Below are 25,448 nucleotides of genomic sequence, written 5' to 3'. Positions count from 1 at the left end.
TTGGACCTGTACACAATATGTAACATTACCTTCCAGCTGAATCTTCTGTACAGTGTTGAATCTGCTGAATCTATTTTCATTACATAAGTAAACCATCTGGGGTGTACAGCAATATTTGTTAAGCCATCTGGAATACAGGTAGCAGGTATGTATTTCAGTTATATGGAGTCACTTGCACTGTATGTATGAGCCAGATATAAAAGTGGAAGGCAAGGTTGACATCAGGCAAACTGCATATACGTATTTCATTTCTTATTAGTACTGGCAGTTTACCTGGAATAGCTACCATTACAAAAAATACACACAACTGAAGTCATTTTCATGTCAGAAGCCCAAGAAAGGCACCAGCAGTAGAGCATAATTAATGCTTATATTTTTTCAAAAGTATCCCAACTTTCATTTCTTATCCACTGTAAACAATAAATGTTTGTTGTGACTACCTAAAGTTTGATGAATCACAAAACAATTTGGTAGTGATCTATGTACAGATATAGCTGCCAACCATTCTGTTAAAGCTGCTGATACATATGCATACATTTTAGGTGACTTATAGTTTGGTATGTACAAACCATTGCAACAAGATACAGGTCACTTGTGTGATGATGATTTGATTAGATAAGCCACTCTGATTGATGATATTTCTGGTCCACTTCCCGCATCTTTTCTGAGAATGTCAGAAATGCACAGCAAAATGCTTGCATTGACAGTAGATTTAGAAATACATGTTGGACTATAGCAATACTGTATAGCAATTCTAACTTTTCAGTGTCATGGTTAGTTATTTACTAGCAAAACTCCAGAAAATTAGCATGGTACATAGTGTGATGAGCAATAACTCCTCAATATACTCCACTTACACCTGAAACTGAATTTCACAAGACAAGAAACATATTAATTATCAGTTAGAAAGGCCGTAAATGAAGCTCATAGATATTTTAAATAATTCAATTAGAACATACTTGTGTGTAGCAGGGACGGATACAGGGGGTCAAAGGGCCCCCTCCAAAAATTTTTAGTATTCCAAAAGATCGAGATACTCTAATAGAGCAGTCACTCTAATAAAGCAGTCACAGTATTAGAACAGTGTGTAGTGAGCTATTTAAGGATTTTTATGTACTTTATCATCTATAAATGCGTGGTTGGTGAGGTGGGCAACTATTGTCAGCTGGCTGTGACCTTTTTTTTTTTTTGGTCTCACCTTATCAAACCAGAGACAATGTAGTACCTCAGTTTATTTTTGACCCCCCCTTTCTATAAGTCTGGATCCGCCCCTGTGTAGTTAGATAGAATTTTTCTTTATCAATTTTTAGTACTAAATTAAACCATTATCAATCCAAACAATGCACAAAGCAAGTTTTAGAACTATCCAATTGTTTTTCTCTATACATTAGAAAAGCTTTCTAGCTACAAATTAATGCTATTTTTATAGTGATTGCAATTTTAACAGAATTGCTATCAATGCAAACTATTTTACATGTAATAAAGTAATATGTGCATGGCCTACCAATAAACATGACCATGACTATAATTTATTATACAACAGCAAAAATTAATTTAGAATACCTTGAGGCATTTGATCTATATGATCAGTTAAGTGACCAGACCAAGGAAGTAGACCCGGCCTGTATAAACTTTATTTAGCTATATCAGTACCACTGTCCTATGTTTATGACATTTTAAATTCTTTTCCATTCCAGTACTGAAATATAATCTGTCATGTGATGTGGGTGTAGTTTGTGCCTACATCCTCAGGTTGTGCAGGACCACAGCTAGTTACATAGTAATTATATTCTTGATTTTGTAAGATGTTTCATCATCTTGTACCAGCTGGTAGCCAAGAAGTGACAGGTACATTTTCATTAATGATCCTACAGACCTTACTTGATATAAAATATAATCCCTAGGAAGCCAGACATTCAACCAATCAGAGGAACCTAACCTTGGATACACATGTGTACTTGTACAATCAAAAAAAGTTTTATTGGTGCAAGTGTAGTTTCTACATGTGTCTATATACTTTGATATGCCTTAGCAAGGGTAGAAGATAATTGTACTTGTGTACATTTCCTGAAAATAATAATTCAGTGGCCACTTCAGTTCAGAGCTGGTTACTCAAGCTTAGAACCGCACACAGAAAGAGTCTATGTAACATGGCTGATGCTATAGCATGTATATGGTGCAAAAATTGAAGCTTTTAATCTAGTTGTTATGTAACTAGTTACTATATGTGACTATTGATATTTTGGACAGTTATTCCTATAGTTACAAGTTACTATGATGATATATAGTTACCCCCAACTATGAATATTGGAATACTGATATCATGTAATCTGGTCAGGAAACCTTAAATACATGTGAAATATTCTGAATGCTGAGGAAAAGCTATATGTTTGTACCCAACGGTGTTAGATCAGTACTAGAGTGCATTTCTTCAAAACTTGAATAAAAGAGACCATATATGGATCTATACAGAGAACGCACAATCCTATAAAAAGCTAGCTATGCTGCAGAGCTAGCAATCCTTTTAGTGGAGCATTGAGAGGAGTCACAAGTTGAGCAGCTGGTATAAAGTGGTAGCTGTATGAGATGGCACTTGTTGTTCTTGCATTGGTGGTCATGCAAATGGTACGTAAATGACTATTATAAGTTCATAAAACACCAAATTCTAAAGGTATTTTGTGTTTCTTATCACTGCATGATGAATTTCACTCTTCCAGTTATAGGTGCTGGCTGGTGAGAACTGAATCAATTACAGTGATGTGATTGCTTACCTAAGATTCTAGTGTTTGGCTAATATTTTGTTTACTGTTGCTATAGCTAGGACTTGTAAGCAAATAACTAGCCATTACAATTCTAGCATCCCAATAAACTTTATTTCTGTGATTCAATGCAGGATTTTACTAGGATGTGATACATCACCTAGTATGTACAAGGCTTGACACGTGATAACTTATCAGTGCTATTTAAGTAGATATAGAAACAAGTTGAAATTCAGCAATAATACCAGATCCCAACTCAGAAAGTGTAGTTACTTGGGAATTGCATAGATTATTGTATCTGTAGTAGAGCTCGGCGGCATTGAAATTTGAATAACCGGTATTAGTAACAGGAAAATATTGCGGTATATCGGTATATAGTTAGCTTGTTATTGCCGGTAACTATTGCATCATTTCTTGGGCCTAGTATGAAGCGGTATCATCCCAAAAACCAAAATTTTATATAGTTCAGTACAAGTAAGCATGTGTTGTAATGTGACAACCTCAAATTTTTGTTTAGGGCGTGTCTGCTAAACCATCAACAAATTGGATAATTAAACACCAAAGGCTGGGTTAAAAGCAATCCTATACTGGTATTCATTGATATACCGGTATTTCGATATATCGGTTATCAAAGGCTGTCATGGTATGATAATCAGTTATGATAATTTGTGACCAGATTTTACAGAACCGATCCAAATTGCACATCAGGCAAAATCAAACTAACACCACCAGTGGATAGCTACACTATCGTACTACAAGTTTTGACCCTCAGCACTACTCAAACTACACGAGGCTGGTTTTTACACACGTCTTTTCTGGGTGGTGTGGAGTGCTCAAATGGCGGTTTCAGGCCTTCTGAAGGACCTGGCTTGGCAAGAGTCAGTGGTTTACTGGTGGACAGCCTTATAATGTTGGCCAGACGTGTTCTCTGCTGATTTTGCTACACATCAGCCACTAAGGAGCCAGCACAGCCCTGTAATCTGGTGTCTGGACTCCAATCGTGGTCTGCCTCCATTTTGAGGTCTAACTTTTGCCCTCCCCACCTCCACCCCCCCCCCCCCCCCAGCCTCCACCCCCCCAGCCTCCACCCCTTTGTGAGCACTCGTGATACTACTTCGCTCGTCCAACTGCTCAGATTTTCTATCTTATTTGGCGGGAAACTGTACAAGCAGCTACAAGTACTGGAAGTGGCTTGAAAGGTAACAGATTGATGCATCTTTTGTGTAAATTTCATACGCGTGCTTGCTATCCTTGGAGAGTTATGCTGGCTTCAATTCTTTAAAACCGTTTATCTCGAAACTTCTAATGTGCGATTTGGATCGTTTTTCCAAAATCCAGTCACATTTATTTCGATAAACGGTATTACTGATATATCGCAGAGCACTAATCTGAGGATCATCTCTTGACCTTACTGTACATTTTCTCACTCCACACAGTGCAGACCATAAGCTTTTAAAGAGTTTGTATATAGTAGATAACAATTAATGGTTAGCCTTCATGTATATGATGCATGAGAATTAAGTTATGATGATGTGGTTCCAGATTCAATGTTTGGTAATGTCTGTAGTTGCTGCTGCTGTGTTCCCTTGAGCAAGTAATTGACACTCACATTGCTTTGGTTTATTCAACTGTTAACTGTTGAAGCAAGATGTAAATGAGAATACCATGTCTCACAAAAAAGGATTGAACCAGTGCAGGAAAATTCCCTTAAAGGCAGTACTACCTATAGTATACATACATTGCAGGAGACTGTACCCATACCCTCGGGGATGAAATTAAGCTGTGGACACATAAGCTCCCATATGAACCACACCCATATTGTGAGGCTGACTCTTCCTCACCCTGCTTCTCCAGTTACCCCATGTAAACAATTCAGTAATGTGAGTATGTATTAATTGAAGACCTGAGTAGTACACAGCTGTCCTCCCAGTGTTTTTATAGGTAGGTACAATTGTACATGTATACAGCAGTTGAATGCTTTTTGTGTGTGTGCGTGTATGTGCGTGTGTATGTGATGGGTATGTGTGATATAACACAACTATAATGATAACAGTTCTGTTTGTTTAATAATAGGCAGTGATAGTTTGGGGACAAAGCCCAATTATGCCTTCACTTCCACCACCACCAACATACTCTACTAAAGAGCCTGATAAGTGTCAATTATGTACTTAAATCATTACCCCAAAATCGCGGCAACTCAAACTTTTTTTTTTAATGATCGACTATCGGAAATCCCGTACATTTTCACAAAAAAGCACTTCCTCAAAAGCTGCTCACGCAGTAAATCACACTAAGACTATATCTCTCGAGTATACCTTCGTCCTAGTTGGATCTTGTGGGCCAACCACTTTGTACTTCTATATCACTTGTTGATGTCGTCTTTCTAAGCGATCAGTGAACTCAGAGTCATTATCCGTAAATTCTTGAGGGGTCTTCAAACACACCAACATCTATCGAAACTTCTATTACAAGAATGACCCTTTTCCTTACATTGTAAAGACATCACTACAACACTCACATCTGCTATTTGTCAGTTCATCTCCACGTAATCTTTGAGGAAGCACGCAACTAGCGCTATGAAAGTTATTCCCACAATTAGCCAGGGCCACTGCGCGTTTATCCAGTGCGCTTGATGGCGCTTGCGGTGTAGATTGGAACCTAGTGGAACATGCAAGTGAGACTTCTTCCTGATCGTCTACGGCATTTTACCGCTCTACTTGAGGCGAAGAAATTACGTTTTTAGTAAGTTGACACGTTTTGTTTGGCTAGTACTGCACTGTTGTTTAATCGGGGTGGTTATGGTTTAGTGTATAGTCTCGCGAGGCTACTCGGAGTGAATAATACATTTAGCTTGTAGTAAAAATAAAAGCCTGCAACACACTATCTATGCTTGTGTCTCAGCTTGTATCCATCCATTACCTCAACTCAGTCTTCGACAAGGTAGCTAACCCCTCCTTCAGCTTTACCTCACAAGGGAGCCACTTGAGCTGATTTCTGTGCAAAGAGAAAATAGGTAATTTTAAAGGACAGATCACTGCACAGGTATTAGTGTCTACATTTCCATACGTGCATGCTGAGAGATCAAATACTTTACCTGGCAAGATCTGACACATTTTTCAAATTCCATTGTATTAAATACTTAGCTATATCAAGAGTTCATAATATATATACTAAGGAGAGTATCCTACTCTCATATACCCCTGTAGAAAGGCGTATCGTGAAGTTATGACGTAACGACAAGATGTTGTGGTTTGTGACGTACAGGAAGCCGTAATAGTGCAAGAATCGTTAGCACCGTTTCATACTTGCGACGCTCAGGATAGCCGTATTCGCGAATGGCCTAGTAAGAAACGCCTACGAAGCGGTCTTAACCCATGAAGGAACGATTGTAGTTGGGTGAGAAACGCTTAGAGCTGGAGTTAATTTGGTTACTAGCGACGTTGGTAGGCACGCGTTCAATCGATACCATGTTCAACTAATGACATCATTAATTATACAAAGAAAAACGGGCGAACTCAGAAGTCTTACGTCATAACTTCACGATGCGCCTTTCTACAGGGGTATATGAGAGTAGGATACTCTCCTTAGTATGTATATTATGAACTCTTGGCTATATATATATATATATATATATATATATATATACTTATCCAAGTGTATGCTGTGACATGAAGTTGCAGCCTCATATATCCTGGATTTATAGCCCAGCAACAGAAAGATCAATGTGTATAGCAAGTTAGAGAAAGTAAATTACAGCTGCTTACTAAAACAGTTGTAACTTATGAACACAATGGTATACAGAGTTAAAATTTTCACCATTACGTTTGCCATGATAAGGGGAATCCATTGCTGGGTAAGTTTTTCCTTCTCTTACCTTTTCACCACAAAAGACGAAATCAATGAAGAAAAATTGATCACCTACTATTGCTTCAATGCGATGCAAACAAACAACATAATTTTTGTTTCCTTTGATCTACTGGAATTAAAGAATGATTTTTTCGAACTCCTCTTGAGTATATGAATAAGTTGATATCAAAGTTTTCATAAAGATCAAGGTATTTTAAATTTTTATTTTTAACATGTAACCTAGAGTACATAATATTTATATGGGGAGAGTATCTAACACTCAGTATGGCCTGTACAAACACCCTGTGTAAAGTTCACCAAAGTTCACCTTTCATCAAATCATCACCTTCACTGGAAATAGAGAACTGTTGATTTGTGTTGATGAGGGCAAAACCTTTGTTCTCACAAAAGGCTGAGCTGTTACTTTACACAGGGTGTTTGGTGAATGCATTCAAGTTAAATACTCTCCCACATATAAATATTATGTACTCTTGATGTCACTAGACATTTAAATTGTGATCATATACCTTCCATTACCTTGCGTAAAATAGTTTATGAGATTCTGTAGTAGTGGCCTCCAAAAGTCTTCCGGTATAGGGATCATGGAGGTTTGGGTCTTCGCAATAGTGGTTCCATAGTCAACCAAAATAATTCTTAACAATCCCAAACACTTTCCAACAAATGTCTACAGTATTTCTACAGAATTTTAAAAATTGTCTATGAATTTCTACTAATCAACTTACTACCTGATGCCTTAGTTCAGCCAAACATAACTTAATGTGGGTAATATTATGGGCCTGATTACTTCACTATTTTCCATTGCTTAAGCCCAAGATGTACCTTTTCGCCAGCTTCATATCATGGCTGCAGAAGAGGTCTGCAACACACTACTTTTACTTTTTGATTAATTACATAGTTTGTCTGCAATTTCATGTAAGCTTTGATAATCAGTATGCAAAATTAGGGGTAACAGGAGGTTGCAACATATTTGGACTATGCTTAATATATTTTTTCTAAACTTTTTTCTGACAAAATTGATGAAAATAATTTTCATGTAACACATTGTAACAGTAAACAGCAATGCATTTGCCATGCACACTTTATGCAGTCCACACATTTTACTTTGTCTCAGAGAAGTGATCATCTGCATAATTTATTCCCTTTGGCCCCAAGATTTGTAAAGAAAGCGTTCCATTAAAAGTGAACACCACTATAGTGGCTCTCACTACATGCATGCATTCAAAGATGTGAATCTTGTAAATGGAATATCCTATGTGTAAATGGATTTGACCACACTACTGTGTGGTCAATCTCCATTCTTGTGAACTTTGTTTGGAAGCTCCTTCATACTTGAGCGTGATGGGAGGTCGAAAGGAACTAGATTGATTTTTTCATGTTTCTGGAGTAATTTTTCCTTCATTTTCTATCTGTTACAAGTTGATATGCTAGAGTTATCAATTACTTAGTCATTTTGTAGTGTTGTAATTCTTAATATTATTTATGAATACCTTATAATTCCCAATTACATTGCTGTGTACTGCCAAGGATGCGTATTGTAACAAACTTCATAATACACACGGAAGTATCTTCTCAACTGTTTCATTATAGTTTGTCTATTATATTATTTTCCACAAATTCTAACAACAAAGCCTCTAGGATGCTTTTCATTATTAATTTATTCATTTGCACTGATCACGCCCACTTTCAAGTCAAAAAGATATGCTTTTCCTGGGAGTCTATGGGCCTACAATGGTGTCTTTTGGTTGTTAAACACCTGAAAAGCCCATTGGGAAGGCCACTCACAGTGTTCATAGAGAGTTGCTACACCTGTTCTTTTTATGGGGAAAAGAAACCACCTTTGAACCAAAGCTTACCTGTGCCAAAGTTTACTACAGGGTCTATAAGCATTCCCAATGGCTACTTTTTATCATTAAGCTACTTTGTTGCATAAGTGCGGGTGTAGACAGACAAAGAAACATTCATACATACGTACATGTATACATACATACATACATACATACATACATGCATGCATGCATGCATACATACATACATACATACATACATACATACATACATACATACATACATACATACATACATACATACATACATACATACATACATACATACATACATACATACATACAAACACACACACACACACACACACACACACACACACACACACACACACTTTTCTGAAAACAATTTCAGTAAACCAGGCATGCAACCATTGCCAGTATTTTGCCAGCTGTGGGCGAGCGCCTCGTTCGCTGTAGCTACTGTGTGGCATTTGGGACTGGATTCATTGTAGAGAAACATTTTTAATGCTGTATTGTATATTTGTGCTGTGCTATACATGATACCATTATTTTTCCTTACTGCATTCCTCTGTAATTATTAATAAACATTTGTGGTAAAATCGGGATAGTCTAATATATTAGAGCAGTGAGCAACTCTATTATGATTTTACTAAAGTTAGTGTTGTTTTGTCACTTTGATGAAAACATTGCTTAATTTAGTTATTGTCTGTAAACTGATGAAATCGTTCAAGCTGCCCTATAAAACTTAGACAACCTATTGTGTAGTTCATATGAGAACACCACTGCTGTGAATACCTATTTATACTGTATTATCTATGGATCAATCACTTGTTCACAGAAAATGCATAAGCACCAATCAACGATTTTTTTTACCAAGTTGGGCTGGGTTTAAAAAAGCATAAATATTTAAATGCACTATAGTTTGAAAAAAATTGTCTCTAAACGAAGATTTATTACCCATGAAATGTACAGCTCACATGAGTATGTCCAACCTCCCCTGCATGGTGCACTAGGTTGGACTCCATGATAGCCAGTTCTTTTTTCTTGAGCAACAAACTAAGCATCCACTAAGGAAATAAATGCCACTCTTTCTTTGTCTCATCCTAAGGTCATATTGTGGAAGCTTGGGTTCCCAGGCTTCTACCCATAAGACTTGGACAGTCATTCTTGATGATTGTTAGTCCTAGATGAGATTAGCTGTGATGCATGTGTCTGCGTAGTGTGTGTATGCACGCACCTGAGTGTGTTGTGAGGCAGCATAGCTAAGTGGCTAAAGCACCATCCCAGTAATTGAGAGTTTTCAGGTTTGATGCCCAGTTATGCCAACTTGCTGTTGTTGCTTACTTCAGCAAGAATCTTTGGCTCAATCCAGAATATTAAGCTAGGTGGGCAAAGTAAGCCGCTTTGGATTCTAAGGAGGTCCAGGGGAAGTTCCCCCAGGAACATTTAGGTGTAAATATACTCAATTTTTGTGAAATTTTACCGTGATGCCAATTATACAACTTTGGGATCAATTAAACCTTTCCATTTGTCAAGGCTATAGGTATAAACCCATGGAAGGCAATAGCTAACCCAGGGGGGCCTGTGTCCCACCCCCTAGATAAACCCCTGCTCACATTGCTCCAATATACTCAGCTGTTTACATGGGCACCTGGTGACCTGATTTTTCAACTGGGAAGCAGCCCACCCAGTTTTGTCTGCACAAGATGCAGGCTTTTGAACTGGCTTACTGGATGGCAATAGCTGTGTTCTGCAATGCTATCATAGGCTTTGCTTGGTTTGTGTGTGTAGTGTAGTAGTGTGAGTGTGTGTCTGTCTATCTGTGTGTGGTGTGTTTTATTTATTATTTATTTATTAATGCTTTACAGCACAAGTGCTGAAGGTCTGTAGGACACCTGGTCCTACAGCCTGCTCAAAGACTTTAGCTACTGTGTGTTTGTGTGTGTGTGTGATGGTAATGGAATGTCAATGTAATCAGGGGCGTAGCCAGGAATATTTTGAAGGGGGTTTGGATTTAAAGTAACTGGAATGTCTTAAGGGGAAGGCCTGGGTGCTTCCCCTAGACCACGTTTGAATGAAAATTTTGCATACACAAAATGTGCCCTTAGGCAGTAACATTAAAAGATGTTTGTGCATCTAACTAGCTAAAACCTACACACTGCTGTTTATGCAGCTTATAGAAACTATAAACCTATTGTAATACTAACTAATCTTCACTTCCAGACAGCATACTGACAGCCAACTTCAATTTCCTGGCACACGGAAGCCCTCCACACTTGAGTCCCTTAGTCGGCAATACTTCTTTCCAGCTATATACATTATTCTCGGCCGGTCCTCCTGTTGATGGTCAATAACTTCAGACTTGGCTTGTACTCCAATATGTTCGAGACATCACGTGACCACAACATGTAATAAATAAACAAACAATTCATCAGGTAAGTATACATCAACAATTCACAGTTCGTGCTAACCTGATACATGTATAACTCGACCACTCAAGTTTAGTAGCTACTGCCTTAAGCTTGTAATATGTCTCAACCAATCACTGAACTGTCCTTCGCCGTTTCACTTGCGACATTCGTCACGTGCGCAAGTGATCACGTGATGCAATAGATATGATTTGCAGGGTTCAGCATTAATGTGATGTGACCCTCAAGAGTAGTACAGAGGAGCGCCAGTTGGAAAGTAGCTACCGGAGAGCTCCAGGGCTGTAAGATTTGGTGTGATTTTTAATTTTTTTTAAAATCTGCTTCTGAAAGGGGGGTTTGTCCGAACCATCTGAATCCCCCCCTGCCTACGCCCTTGGTAATGGATTCTTTTCCAAGCAACCTATGTGGTAATAGCAATGTACAATAATAGACCACTTTATTTAGGCATGAGGAATTTAATTAAGGATTGGCAATGTCTGGAGTACATATTTTCTAAACCACACATTGGTTCCCATACAAATTTGTATGTTTTTCGAAGTGTCTCACAGACTTACAGTTCCTTGGATTGAAATGAAACTTAGAGACACAGGTTTACCATCTATAGACCTACCAATTGGCACAGACAGAGTGAAAATAGCTTATTCATAGGTGAAGATATGGCTTCAAGAATGTAGTACATGTTGTAGGCAGGAATAAGTTTATTAGTCACTGAAACACTTGCTGAAAAGATCCTAATGTATCAGTATCCAGTCCTACAAGCCATAATCAATCCTTAGTGATTATATAAAATAGGCCACCATCAGAACATGATGTGAATAAAAGGAACTGACTTGGATAACCAACTTGTATATTGACATGTTTTAAAACTCCCTAACCTTTGACTGATTAATTTAATTTCTCAAACTGCATACAGACTGATACACACATAATAGACTGTACACATATGCACATGCATAATAACGTATTGTACACTCACCATGCACACCACTACACACATGTAGAAAAAAAAAAAAAAAAAACTATAAAGCACCCTTTTGTTTTCACTGCTAGTGGAGCAAACTTGAAGAACATCCCTATACTTGCGTGTTTCTATAGCAACTTTGGTGTTTGAACTCCTGCTTGGCAACCATCTATTCAAGATTTGATTGCATTGTATAACCACTAATTAAAACTATCTGACATACAATAAAATACTTTCCTTTCTCCTATAGGTGATAATCTGATAGATTGGACAATATAACTGTGTACTATTTTATGCACTGCTCCATCGCCAGCCTCAACAACTTGAAGTGACATTGGTTATGGTTACATACACATGTGCATATATATGGACTCATGGTTGATGCATAACTGAAGATCATAATATGTACTTTCTGTCAACCAGTGATCATGCAGGCATTTAGGATGACAGTTATCTGTCTGTGAGTGTGTTAGAATGTGTGTGTGTGTGTGTGTGTGTGTGTGTGTGTGTGTGTGTGTGTGTGTGTGTGTGTGTGTGTGTGTGTGTGTGTGTGTGTGTGTGTGTGTGTGTGTGTGTGTGTGTGTGTGTGTGTGTGTGTGTGTGTGTGTGTGTGTGTGAAATGAACAAAATAATATTAATATTTATAATAAAACTCATAGTCATAAGCTGAGCTGGCATGTACATAAAAGTTGACACTACTGCATGGACAGTATACCCACCATATCAAGTGTTATTTACACATACTTAACAGCAGCCAAGCAAACGCTCTAGCCAGACTGACAGCACTAAAGTGGATTCAGAGCATATACTTTGGTGGCTAATAGCTTAGGTCATTCACCCTGGGTGTAATTATAGGCTTGACCAAGTACCAGCCCTATTGTTGATGGCTTCATCAGCCAAATACTTGCTGCTGGCTTTGGCATGCATCTGAAAAGTGATCTGTGTACCACATCACTGCTGGCTATATCCACACTGCATGCTATATCTCAAAAATCGACCACTAACAAGTTCAATTGCTGCTTGCTTAGAAGGTGGCATAACTACCAAGAAGCATTTAATTTATCAGTATGTGAATGGCATTGCTTAGATATTACAAATAAAGCTATATGCAGCTACACAATCTACCACACAGGAAAATTGTATCTATCTAGCCATCAGAGACATGTGAATTACCTTTCAGGCATTTGTTTATTTATACAGTGTCTTCACCTGTTTACAGCATGGTCACTATTTGATAGGAAGCGGTATACATCTTCAGTCATGATACATCACCATGACAACTTAAAAATGTCACTTCAAGTTGTGTGTGCATCTTGGATAGAATTTATACAACAAGGACATTATATCTGAGGCTAAGCAGCTATAGTGATATATAAACAAATGTATTACTCAGTCTATGTATATTGGAGACCTACAGGAAAAACACATTATTGTATGTGCCAACCAGACAGATAGATTCAATTAGTGGTTATAAATTAAATACCTGCATGTCAACAAGTTAGTATACAGGAGTTCAAGCACCATGCAAAGTTGCGTAAATGACCAAGCAAGCATAGGGATGTTTTTCAAGTTTGCTTCACTAACAATGAAAACAAAAGTGTAGTACATAGTATAATACTATTATAGTTTTATGTGTGTAGTGGTAGGCAATTAAGTCTGTGTAGCCATCTATTTTGTGTGAGTGTACAAGTGTACAATACTGGATAGTGCATGTGCATATGTGTATGTATATCCTGTCTCTGTGTGCACGACTGCACGTGACTGTATACATGTGTGTATCATTTGCTTGTCTGGTTTGTGTGTTACAATGTGTCTGTGTGAGTGTAGTGCTTGTGTGTAAAATGTTTATCACTCATAAGCTGAGCTGGGCATCACGTGCATAAAGTTGATGATTTTACTGGATGGTATTCACCATATCTGCACCAAGGGTGGTAGATATCACTACACAGGTGTTATTTACACATAGCAGCAGCCAAGCAAATGCTCTAGCCTGACTGACAGCACTAAAGTGGATTCAGAGTATAATTGGTGGCTAATTATAGCTTAGGTCATTCACCCTTGGTGTAATTTGTAGACTTTTGACCAAGTATCAACCCAGCTGTTGATGGCTTCATCATGCAGCCAAAGTTATAAACACTTTATAGTTGATGATTACTTTTAACCTGCTGTTGGCTTTAGCATGTATCAAGAAGATCACTGAAGGGTGATCTGTGTACCTCACTACTGAGTACAAAATATACATCAATGCCGGCTACATGCACCCCTTATCTCAAATCAACCAGTAACAATTTAAATTGTTGCTTGCTTAGAAGGTGGTATAACTACCAAGAAGCATTTACACATACATGTATAGTTACGCAAACCTTAAAAATGCCACTTCAAGTTGTGTGTTCATCTTGTATAAAATACAGGACACTACCTGAAGTATAAATGGCACACAACATTACCATATTGCCCAGTCTATATTACCTACAAGAGATCTGTTGTATCAATTTGTATGGGTCAATAAGGCAGAGAGTTCAATTTGTGGTTATAAAGCAAATTAGCTCAAATGTTGTCAACGAGTAAAGATGGTTGCCAAGAAGGAGTTGCCAAACAGTTTCTTAACCACTACTAAGTCAATGCTACATTCACAAACCTAGATTTCAAATACATAGTGGCAACTACCTTTAGTGGAAATCCTATAATTAATGCGTTCCCACAACTTGTAATTGTATACAATAATGTTTGTTGTAACACTAGAAAACCTATTAATAATAGTTTAATTTATAACAATAATATTGATGTTTGCTTAGATGCCACATTGGGCAGAATCAATTCATAAAAGAGAAGATTAACTATTACTATAATATAGGTTGGTCAGTCTTAATACACTGCACATAGCCAACCATCTTCAGTAAGAGACAAACATACACCTCAGTTACATGCATCATCATCATTGCAGCTGTTATTTACGCCCAACACTGACCTGACAGACTACACTAAAGCATTTACTTCCATTCAAATCACTCTACTGAATAGCTTAGGTCATTAAGGTGTTGCTCATTATTGACCAGTAACCCCACTGTCAATTGCTTTATTATGTAAGATCATAAACATCCTTGATAACCAGACTAACTTGTTGATGGCTTTGGCATCAGCAAAAAATATTGGTCGGCTAATGTTAAATATGCACCCAGCCCATATAGCTATAGTAAACCATCTAGACAAACATGCACCTCATGTCACTCTCAGTCATATATATAACACAAAACACAGCAATGCTGGCCTGACAAAAGACACTATTCCTGGTAGTTTATAGGTCTACATGCATAGGTATTAAATGAATTTTTCTTGCCGGTGCACTTCATGTCTCTGGTCACTGGTGATGTTGACATAAATCAAAGCCTGTTGATGACTAAACCTACAATAATCTGTTGAGTAAGCTTTGCATGTATCAGAGGCGAAACATTAAAGTTAGTGTATAGGGATCTATGTATACCTGAGCCAGGAACTCATAAGCACCACATACCTTTGGCACTTATAACTGAGCTCCTGCTGAGCTTAAGACAGAGGTATTAGTTCATAAAGATCAATCATTTTTAGTGACTTTTTCTGAAGGTTGCATGGTAACAGCCATATAAATATCTAGCTAAAACCAATGAAACAAATAATGTGCTAGGGAAATGCTTTTCTACTTTGTTACTGTATTAAGTAATAATATTATATAACACGTTACTAAAATAACGTGTTACGCCCAACACTGACCTGTGTATGTGTTGTATACCTAAGATAATTTGTGTGAAAGGAACAGACCCATGCAGTGTCATGTCTCTTCATGGCAGCTGGTGTGTCCTCACAGCATACCAACACAGCACAGTAGCAGACACAACAGAAATTCTTTTCAAATCATGTGACAAAATGCACAATAGAACTTCTTTTCAAATCAGAACCCCGTTCACCATGTATAGATGCATAACCATGAGGCTGAAGTTATATGGAAACATAATCATAATTATGAATTCCTTTCTAGTGCAACAAATGATGCACTGTGATTATATGCTAGGTCAGTACTGCTGGATATAATTAGTATTGGCCGCAAAGTAATGAAAAATAGTGGATAAACAAGACCCAATCCAGCAATGTGGCTATGGGCCTATGGCCATTTGGTTTCATTAAAATTAATGCCGAATTACATTTACGGATAGCAAATTCTATTGAATTATTGAGTATAATTGCCATTCAGTGCATGATATCATTATCCATTTTGGCCTCAGAATATAATTTGGCATTCAATGAATCCAAAATTATATTCAATTCTTGAATAGAATTTTGGATTCGACGAATGAAAAATGTATTTGAATACGGATAAAAATCCTTTCAGATTTGCGAGTTTATTATGTGGGGGTTATTATGTAGTGTTGCAGAGAATGTACAGTGAGGAGGAGAAAATAGGTAGATCTAATGCTGCACTGAGCTAGATTCAATCACTAACTATATCGTGCAAATGAGTACATCTGTATAGAAAGTGTTTGATAGCTACAATTGGCTGAGCAGAGAGACTCTAGGAAGTGCGTTTACTAAATAGACTGAAACTGACTTGTCAATGCTTACAAATAATGAATTACACTTAATAATAATATCTAGAACATACTTACTCTGCTGAGTCCACTACACTGTCTTGTAACTGTTGCATTGCTTGCTTTGCAGTTAATCGCTTTAAATATTGCACATTTCGGCATTTCTCTGCAATTGATAAAAGTGCTTTTTTTGATGAGCTGCAAGAAATGCAGTCACTCTCGGCAATTTGGTATAGTATTCCTCCAACAGAGTACATGTCACTAAATGTCGACTGCCTTTTTCCACCCTCCACAACTTCTGGAGCAATTTGGGGAAATTTTGGCGCTGATATTCAACTTGTTCACGTGCACTTAAATAAAGAAAATTACCCAGTTTTGCCTTGGTTGCTTTCCGTCAATTACAAGTATTTGATACCTTCCTGTTCCAGCCTGGCACACAGGTGATGAGGATTCCAATGGAAGTGTTGTTGGACTGCCCAGTAGCACATTGGTACCAGTTGCATCATTATGAATAATCTCAACTGTGTTGTGCAAATAATCAAATGCTTCCAATATTTGCACACAAGCACTGATCCAGTCAGCATCACTCAAGCCAAGATGACGTTGGTCTAACTCTCGCCTCAGTGTGGTTGAGTAAGGAAGCTCACTACCAAATAAGCCATGAAACTGCATGACTATCTTAAAAGGTTCTGTTGATGTACACACTCCTAACAAAAAGGGCAGAAATGGATGACAAAGGCATGCCAGCATTTTGGCTTCATTTATAATATCTTGTACCGCAGTCTTGACATACATTTGCTTTACAGCAGCATAAATACCTCGGTAAATTTTCAGTGTTACAATACCAAAACTACCACGACCAAGGTAGTGGTTTTCCTGCCTTCCACTTGGATTGGTCAGTAACAGTGGATCGATTTCATGAATATCATGGCTGAGTTTGTCACTTAATGGCCTACTACCGAATTTTCTGCTGCTTATGAATTCTTCTTTCCTCTTTTCTGCTTCCCACCTCCAACGCTCCCAAAAGGTTCTTGACATGCACTTCAAAGTAACAATTTGACTCTTTGCCTTATCCATTTCTGTTTGAGTGGTTTTAACTTGACGCCTAAGATCAGCGTTTTCCTCGTGTAATTCTGCCAGGGAAGTTTCCATTCGCTTTTTCAGCTTCATTTTACGAAGACGCCTTGCACGAGAATTTCTCATTGAGCGTTTTTCCTCTCGTGTATTTCTTCGAAATGTGGGGGTACGTCTTTGCTCAGAATGAGAACAGCTGCCTTCTTCACCATCCATGGCAGCGAATAGGGACTGTGAATAAACCAGTAGCTATATGATACAATTGCTAGCTATTTCACATAGTTAGCTATATAGCTAATGCTGCAATCTGGTTATGGGGCGTGCGAAGTGAATGGTGAAACGTGATTTTGCGCCGGCCACTGTCTGCACGTGACTACCATGAAGCAAGAAGAAATATTCGTTGGTCTATGGACAATATTATACCGCGGAGAACAAGTACTTGCCCAGGGAATTCAATAAATGGTGAGATATAATGTACCACAACTAGTCTCGTGTGGACTACTCTGATCTGTGAAAAAAGTAGGCCTACCACGCCACAACTACATATTCTTTCCAGTGCTGTACTACGGGGGTAAGAACCTAAGCCTTAAACTTTCGTAAAACCTAGATTAAACTCTTTGTGCATCATTTATCAGTGTATTTTAGTTCCCACAACACAATAGTTTAGCCATACAGAGCATACATTTGGTCCTTTGCCGCTAAGATGACTCATCTTACAGTGGCCACCTGCCAAGATGTTCCATCTTTCGACAGGGGGACCAACACGGTAGTTATAACCATACAGGGCATACATTTGGTCCTTTGCCGCTAAGATGACTCATCTTACAGTGGCCACCTGCCAAGATGTTCCATCTTTCGACAGGGGGACCGACACGGTAGTTATAGCCATACTGAGCATACATTTGGTCCTTTGCTGCTAAGATGACTCATCTTACAGTGGCCACCTGCCAAGATGTTCCATCTTTCGACAGGGGGACCAGCACAGTAGTTATAGCCATACAGAGCATACATTTGGTCCTTTGCCGCTAAGATGACTCATCTTACAGTGGCCACCTGCCAAGATGTTCCATCTTTCGACAGGGGGACCAACACAGTAGTTATAGCCATACAGAGCATACATTTGGTCCTTTGCCGCTAAGATGACTCATCTTACAGTGGCCACCTGCCAAGATGTTCCATCTTTCGACAGGGGGGACTAACACAGTAGTTGTAGCCATACAGTGTGCATTTGGTCATTTGCTGCTGAGATAACCCATCTTACAGTGGCCACCTCATCTCCCCATGATTGTGTTTGGTTTTTACAGATCTGGTCACAATTAGATAAACTAGTGAATAGACAATTACTATGTAACCACAAGTACACAACAATTTGGAGTTTTCAACTGTAGTAGAGACCATAGCACATTGATAAAAAGTACGGAAACAAGTTTGAGTAGCTATATATATAGTGCACAATATTAAATCAATAAGAAGTGTTATATCTCTGCTGTGCTCTTCTTTGTGGTATCTTAAGCACAGCAGGTATATAACACTAATTATTGTTTTACTGTAATTTAATATTGTACACTGCTCTAGCTTGTTTCAGTACTTTTTATCGATGTGCTATGCTCCCTACTCTAGTTGAAAATTCCATACTTGTTTGTTCAGGTGGCAGTCACCTGAACTTCCGGTCTGAAGTGTGTATTTTCAAAACTCCGCTGCGAGCTTGTCTAACCATGTATGCAGTATGCACAAGAACTCAACACCAGGCGATACATCAATTCTTATACTATTTCTATGCTAACGTTCATGGTGGTGACTTGTTGAGAGTTAAATTATGAGGTCATTGTAGGAGCATGCAAAAATTCTTTCGGCGTCACTTCACGCAAAACTCTTGGTGTATTAAAGGCAAACTCATCTACGATCTATTCTCCAATAGTTTTATGCAGTATGTAGTGAACACCATTTAACACTATGCCAAGTAGAAACAACACTAGCTGATGTCAAAACGTTCAAAAGGAGCCAAAAGCCACTATAACATCGACAGGCAGTACAAATAAATTTTTCCTTGACATGCCGCCGCCTACTACTCATCACTCATATTACACAAGTCTCCCTCACTAGTATACAAGAATAAACTGATGCAGAAAGTGTATAAGCTCTCTAGCATACCATCCTAAACCACAGGTGATGAATACTGCCAAAAGTTTCGTGCAAGTGACACGAACTTTCTTAAACAAGGCATCTGTTATTCTACTTACTTTTAGGGGTGTCTTCTATAATAAATTTTACAGAACAACAACAATCTTCTTGTTGCAAAGCTCTGGCCCTTACCATGCAGAGTGGCCATTTTAATATTATGCAAAAACTAATTACATGACACAACTAATGGATTCTTGTGGCAAGACATATGGCTTCACGTTTCCAAGGCTTCGTAAAAGGTGACTGACTGCTACCTTAACTGTTTTGTAATAAAATTATTATAACCACTCATACTGCATAAAACGAAAGAAATGGTGCTGAGCGCCCTAGCTATCAATAATTGTCTGAAAAGTGAAGTATCCATTATACAGCTATGTTCAACCCATTACATAGCATTACGAATCAAGAACTGTTTGAAAGCACCTCTGCAATCAAATAGCCTAAATGAATGATATGGACGATTTCCATTACGAAGAGAAGCCATCACATGCTACTACCAAATTGACACTTCACTGTCAGCAAAGATGAATGGGACACAAAGGAGGACACTGGTAAGTGCATGAAGAATCCATTGTACGTACTGCGGTATGCCAAAAGGCACCTCTCAGACTAAAGTGACATCGAACAGTGAAGCCTGTATCCTTAGCCATTATCAAGTTACGCTTGTCTGAAGGCATCAGTCAGTCAGTTACTCGCTAGAAAACTCTGTTAATTTTTAAAAATTCTGTAGCACTTATTGAAGCATATTGGGTTAATCTCAAAGCTTGATTGGGCTTAGTTTTGTCTAACCAGTACTGCCTCACCATTGTCTGGAAAAGGTGAGGCTAGTTTTTGTGATGTTTTTTCATGGGCCATGCCTACTTCTTAGTGGTTCCTACTAATACTACCGTTTACCTTCATTACTATATAGGCTAGATTATTATTATTTACAGTGTGATCGAAATTTCAGAGTTCTGCATCCCTAGCACAGTGGATACAAGAATTACAAAAGGTGGTAAATTCAAGATCAGAACTATTCTGTAATTTTTTTCAACATTTTCAGTTAAAGAAATACATCCTTTCCTTTGATATTGTATGTCATCTTAAGTCAGAAGTGTGTACAAAAATGCCCTTTCCTGATATATATTCTAATTAATTTAGTACAACTTAAGTGTAATTTCCCTCATTAAAGTTTTCATAGACTTACTGATTTATTCTTTGAATGGTTTTTGCATAGAACACTCCACAAGTTCCAGTGTTTAACAGAGGAACAGCAACTCAAAGTAAGGAATGATAATTTTGTTTAGTTCTGAATACCTTTTCTTGCAGGAAATGCTAGTGATAAAGTTGAAGGAGTTATAAACCTTTTATAAGAGATATAAATGATATACAATAGATTAACAAGTGTAAAAAAATATACATTGTATGCATACATCTATGACTATGTCGCAAAGTAATAAAGTGTGTCATATCACAAATATTCATCTTGGGTGGAACTAGTTCAACGTGTATCTTTGATCATATTATGTAGTGTCAAAGTAATCAAGTAGCCATTGTTATTGGGTGTATCCCATGAAAGAAACCTATAATAAAGTAAGCATACATATGTGTACAAATGTATGTATGCATGACACAGTGGATTTTCAAGCACTGACTCTTAAGTCACCTAAGTGTGACCAAACAGCATCTTTCTCATAAAATGACCCACAACTGGTATAGAGGTATGACGTTTTCATGAGCACCATAAGGCTTATATAGAGAGCTTGTTTTGAAGGGGTGGTACTACAAACTATGTACCAATCGAAAACTTTTCTTGTGCTAAATTCAGTGGTGTAATCAGTCTATTGTCTTGTGACAATTAACGTCGAGAATTCAGAACATTATAGGGGGAGTATCCTACTTCAGTATAGCCTGTACAGATGGGAATCTGTTAAGTTATGCAATGGCATGAAGTATTTCAGTAAAACACTGAAATCTGTAGGATATCACTTTAACACTTTGAGTGTTGATACTGTACAACCTAAATATTACGAGGGGGAAATTTTTTGCTGAATTCGTAGTTTTGGGGTATATCAGCAAAAATTTTAGCCTTGAATTATTTAGACCTCCATATAGTCTAATACATTTTGGGAGTGTTTGCAAATCCACAAAATTTTTATTTTAGCAACATTGTTCAACCTCGAAATATTTAGGCTATATGGTAGTACCTCCAATGGGTTGCTTATTGAAGCTGCCCTACAACAATCTTTGTAGCTATAAACTGAGCAAAAGCCTGACCAACCAACACATGTACACTGTAGGTAGTAGTGATCCCACAAGGTGAAAATTTTAATGTCACAATAACATGGGATTTACTGTATATCATGATAGGCATGATGTATTAAATGAATTGAATATGTTAATGCTTTCACAGGACAAGTTTTATTCAATCGATTTACAATGATTTGACAAAGTTGACACTTGTGTTTTAGGCATCACCACATATTGCCAGAGAAATATCCTCATAATTTTTTATTTACAAAATATATCAAGTCACTTTTCACTACATAATTTGATTTTTCTCTATCGCAATCATCATGCAATGGCTTCTATCACACGTATACAATATATCGTGGCATCACTGGTAGGCATTAGGATAATTGACACCTACAGAATACTCCCCCCCCCCCTTCCCCATAATAGTATGAACTCTACATGAAATGGAGGATAAGCAGCCACCAGGGAAGAGCACTACTTATAATGAAGTAAACAGTGTTCAGAGAGCCTTAAAATCCTTCAAAGACTGTTACGACATTACTTTTTGCAGTTTAAAAAGTTCTAAGTATGCAATCCTTTCTGAAGGCACTTATTTCATGTCATACCTCTGGGCACAAACTGTCGGTTTGGTGTGTCGATGTATAACCTTGTTGGTAGATAAACTTTTGGACTTGTAGGCAGGGAGTGGATGGACTCAACTATGGACTGTAAGTGAATTTACTAAGGTAATAGTGGGTTACAATGTGCTAATTTGGAAAGCCTACTGTACATATACATGTTGTGAGGTTCTGGTATGTGGATGTAAGTGTATATAGAGTTAACAGACAAGTTAACTTGATCAATTAACACTCACTTAGGTAGGTATCATCATTGTCAATTGGCTTCTTGTTATGTAGAGATGGATGAATAATATCTTGGTTGCAGCATCAATCTAGTGTAGCATGATAAGATACCGTACTATTCGTTCACATAAGAAGGAACCTATTACAAGCCACACATTATAGATCATACTACAATTTTTACAAATAGGGCACCTATGTTGGAAGGGTCACCGGGCTGAACATAACTACTACCCAGGAAGGCAATGATAACAATGACAAGTACACAATAAATTGGAATTATCAACTAGAGTATATCATAGCACACCAATAAAAAGTACTGAAACAAGCTGGAGTAGTGCACGATAACAAGAGTACATAATAAGCATTATTACGTATGTACTCTTGACGATAATAAATCATAGTAAAACAATAAAAAGTTATAATACCATAGATTCCCTAAAAAATCAGCAGAAATAAATTACATGTAATTCCATTCATGTCTGGCCGAAAAATTAGGAAATAAATGTACCAACCTGGTGCTATTGTCAAATTTTTAGGGATTGTGCAAACCAAAGTAGCCACTATGAAGTTTTCCCCGTTATTAAGGGAAGCCAGATATTCTACCACCAAATAGACACTTTTTGCTGTCAGCCAAGATGAATGGGACACAAAGGAGGACACTGTAAGTCCATGAAGAATACATTGTACATACTGCGGTAAGCCAAAAGGCACCGAACAGCAAAAAAAAATCAAGCCCATAGCCTTACCTGTTATCGAGTTACACTTTCTGAAGGCATCAGAGTCAGTCAGTCAGTGAGTAGAAAATTCCATTTCCATAGCAACTCGTTGAAAGCAGTTTGGATTGATCTGAAAGCTTGTTTGGGTTTAGTTTTACCTAACAAATACTACCTAATTGTCGTCAGAGAAAATTGAGGCTGGTGATGTTTTTTCATGGGCCAAGCCCACACCTTTGTAGTCCCTATTATACAGTACTATCATATTGTATGATGATGATACTGGAAACATATTAGTATTAGAGACTCTTGTAGTGTCTATTCTCAGTGTATAATTGTTTATAGTACACTCCACAACAGTTGGGAAATTCACTGGTACGTAGGTGGAGAACTACATTTCACTGAATGGTGTGGTACCATTTATGCTGAATTACTATCGCACAGACATTGGACAAGTTGTGCTTGTGTGTTGCCATTCTAGCCTGAAACCCACATTTACTCTCAGCCATGTGGGACGTCAGACTGGTCTTCTCATTAATTTTATGTTTGTTAAAAGTTAGAATCATACTACCTAAGGATTGTAAGAAACCTGCAATCAGAATTCTACAAGACAGAATAAGTGAAGGCTGTTTTTACACATGACATTTCAGTGGAGCTGCAAATTTTGAAGGGATCAAATTTTAGTGGATAGCAGTCAATCCATGAAAGTTTAACCCGCTGGTAAGGTAAGCAGCAGTCAAGTAAAAATTCTGCTAAATGAAAATGTTTTAAAATTCCACTAAGTGTGGCTGGGGACAAGACCACCAGAAAAGTCTGAGCAAAATTTTAAAAGTGTTAATTTGAATCAACAAAACAATGCATAAACCGGTGTTGTAGGTTGTAAGGCTCTCTTGAGACTTTTAAAAAGAATTAGCATCCAACGAATCAATAATAATAAAGTGAATTGGCCCTTCTTAGTCTAAAGGCTCTAACGAAAATTTCAAACCCACAGCTCAACTGAGTGTAAACTACTAGTAATTGTGAAGTTACAAGATATGCCCTGCTTCACAAGTCTATTATAATTGTTAATGTTGTTTAACCATATCGTCGATCTACTTACAGCAAGGCGTATCTCGAATCACAGATTACAGAATTATATAATCTATGCTCGAATATCACCTCACTACTAGTGTCACCCCTTACCATACACGAACGCAATATAAAACAGGAAAAGGGTACCTTGAAACAGAGTTTTCTGCTAGGCGATGCGATGTCTTCACTCCCAGAATGGCTTCCGTGTCACCGGTGGCGCTAATAGAAACAAATATTTCTCAGTCAAGAATGTGCGCTTGCTGCACAATTTAGTGGCGCTTTTGCAAGGAAGTATACCAGTGTGCCAAAACCTCGGCCAGAATGAGCACCATAAGTACCGTACTGTTATCAAATGATGTAATAACTACTATAACACAATAATAATAAAAATACAATAGTTTTATCGCGTCATTTGTTACAGCAATTAAAAGTCTCTAATAGTACATACGAGGTGAGTGTGTGTACTATTAGAGATTGCCAAAAAATGTACATGATTGTGGGTAATGGAGAAGCAGGGTGAGGAAGAGTCAGCCTCACAATATGGGTGTGGTTCATATGGGAGCTTATGTGTCCACAGCTTAATTTCATCCCCGAGGGTATGGGTACAGTCTCCTGCAATGTATGTATACTATAGGTAGTACTGCCTTTAAGGGAATTTTCCTGCACTGGTTCAATCCTTTTTTGTGAGACATGGTATTCTCATTTACATCTTGCTTCAACAGTTAACAGTTGAATAAACCAAAGCAATGTGAGTGTCAATTACTTGCTCAAGGGAACACAGCAGCAGCAACTACAGACATTACCAACTACACGAGGCTGGTTTTTACACACGTCTTTTCTGGGTGGTGTGGAGTGCTCAAATGGCGGTTTCAGGCCTTCTGAAGGACCTGGCTTGGCAAGAGTCAGTGGTTTACTGGTGGACAGCCTTATAATGTTGGCCAGACGTGTTCTC

The 25,448-nt window shown here is 37.9% G+C and overlaps 1 protein-coding gene and 2 long non-coding RNA genes across 3 annotated transcripts in view; 2 read left to right on the top strand and 1 right to left on the bottom strand.

The window, feature by feature from the left end:
* The first annotated feature begins 1,598 nt into the window (after positions 1-1,598).
* Positions 1,599-25,448, top strand: part of LOC136239084 (uncharacterized) — a 26,667-nt gene continuing 2,817 nt past the window's right edge. The window contains exon 1 of the mRNA XM_066029822.1: positions 1,599-2,625. The gene's annotated coding sequence lies outside the window, so the exon portion shown is untranslated. The remainder of the gene's footprint in view (positions 2,626-25,448) is intronic.
* LOC136238684 (uncharacterized) lies at positions 17,818-21,068 on the top strand. Its single transcript, XR_010693158.1, has 3 exons — positions 17,818-17,916; positions 20,852-20,897; positions 20,944-21,068. It is a non-coding gene; the product is annotated as an uncharacterized lncRNA (long non-coding RNA).
* LOC136238685 (uncharacterized) lies at positions 21,062-24,997 on the bottom strand. The gene is made up of 3 exons (XR_010693159.1): positions 24,644-24,997; positions 22,724-22,801; positions 21,062-21,197 (listed from the first exon to the last, which is right to left on the bottom strand). It is a non-coding gene; the product is annotated as an uncharacterized lncRNA (long non-coding RNA).

Source organism: Dysidea avara, chromosome 11, assembly GCF_963678975.1.
Source record: "Dysidea avara chromosome 11, odDysAvar1.4, whole genome shotgun sequence".
Taxonomy (NCBI): Eukaryota; Metazoa; Porifera; class Demospongiae; order Dictyoceratida; family Dysideidae; genus Dysidea; species Dysidea avara.
Note: the sequence above shows the minus strand (reverse complement) of the source record. Positions and strands in the feature narration are given on the sequence as shown.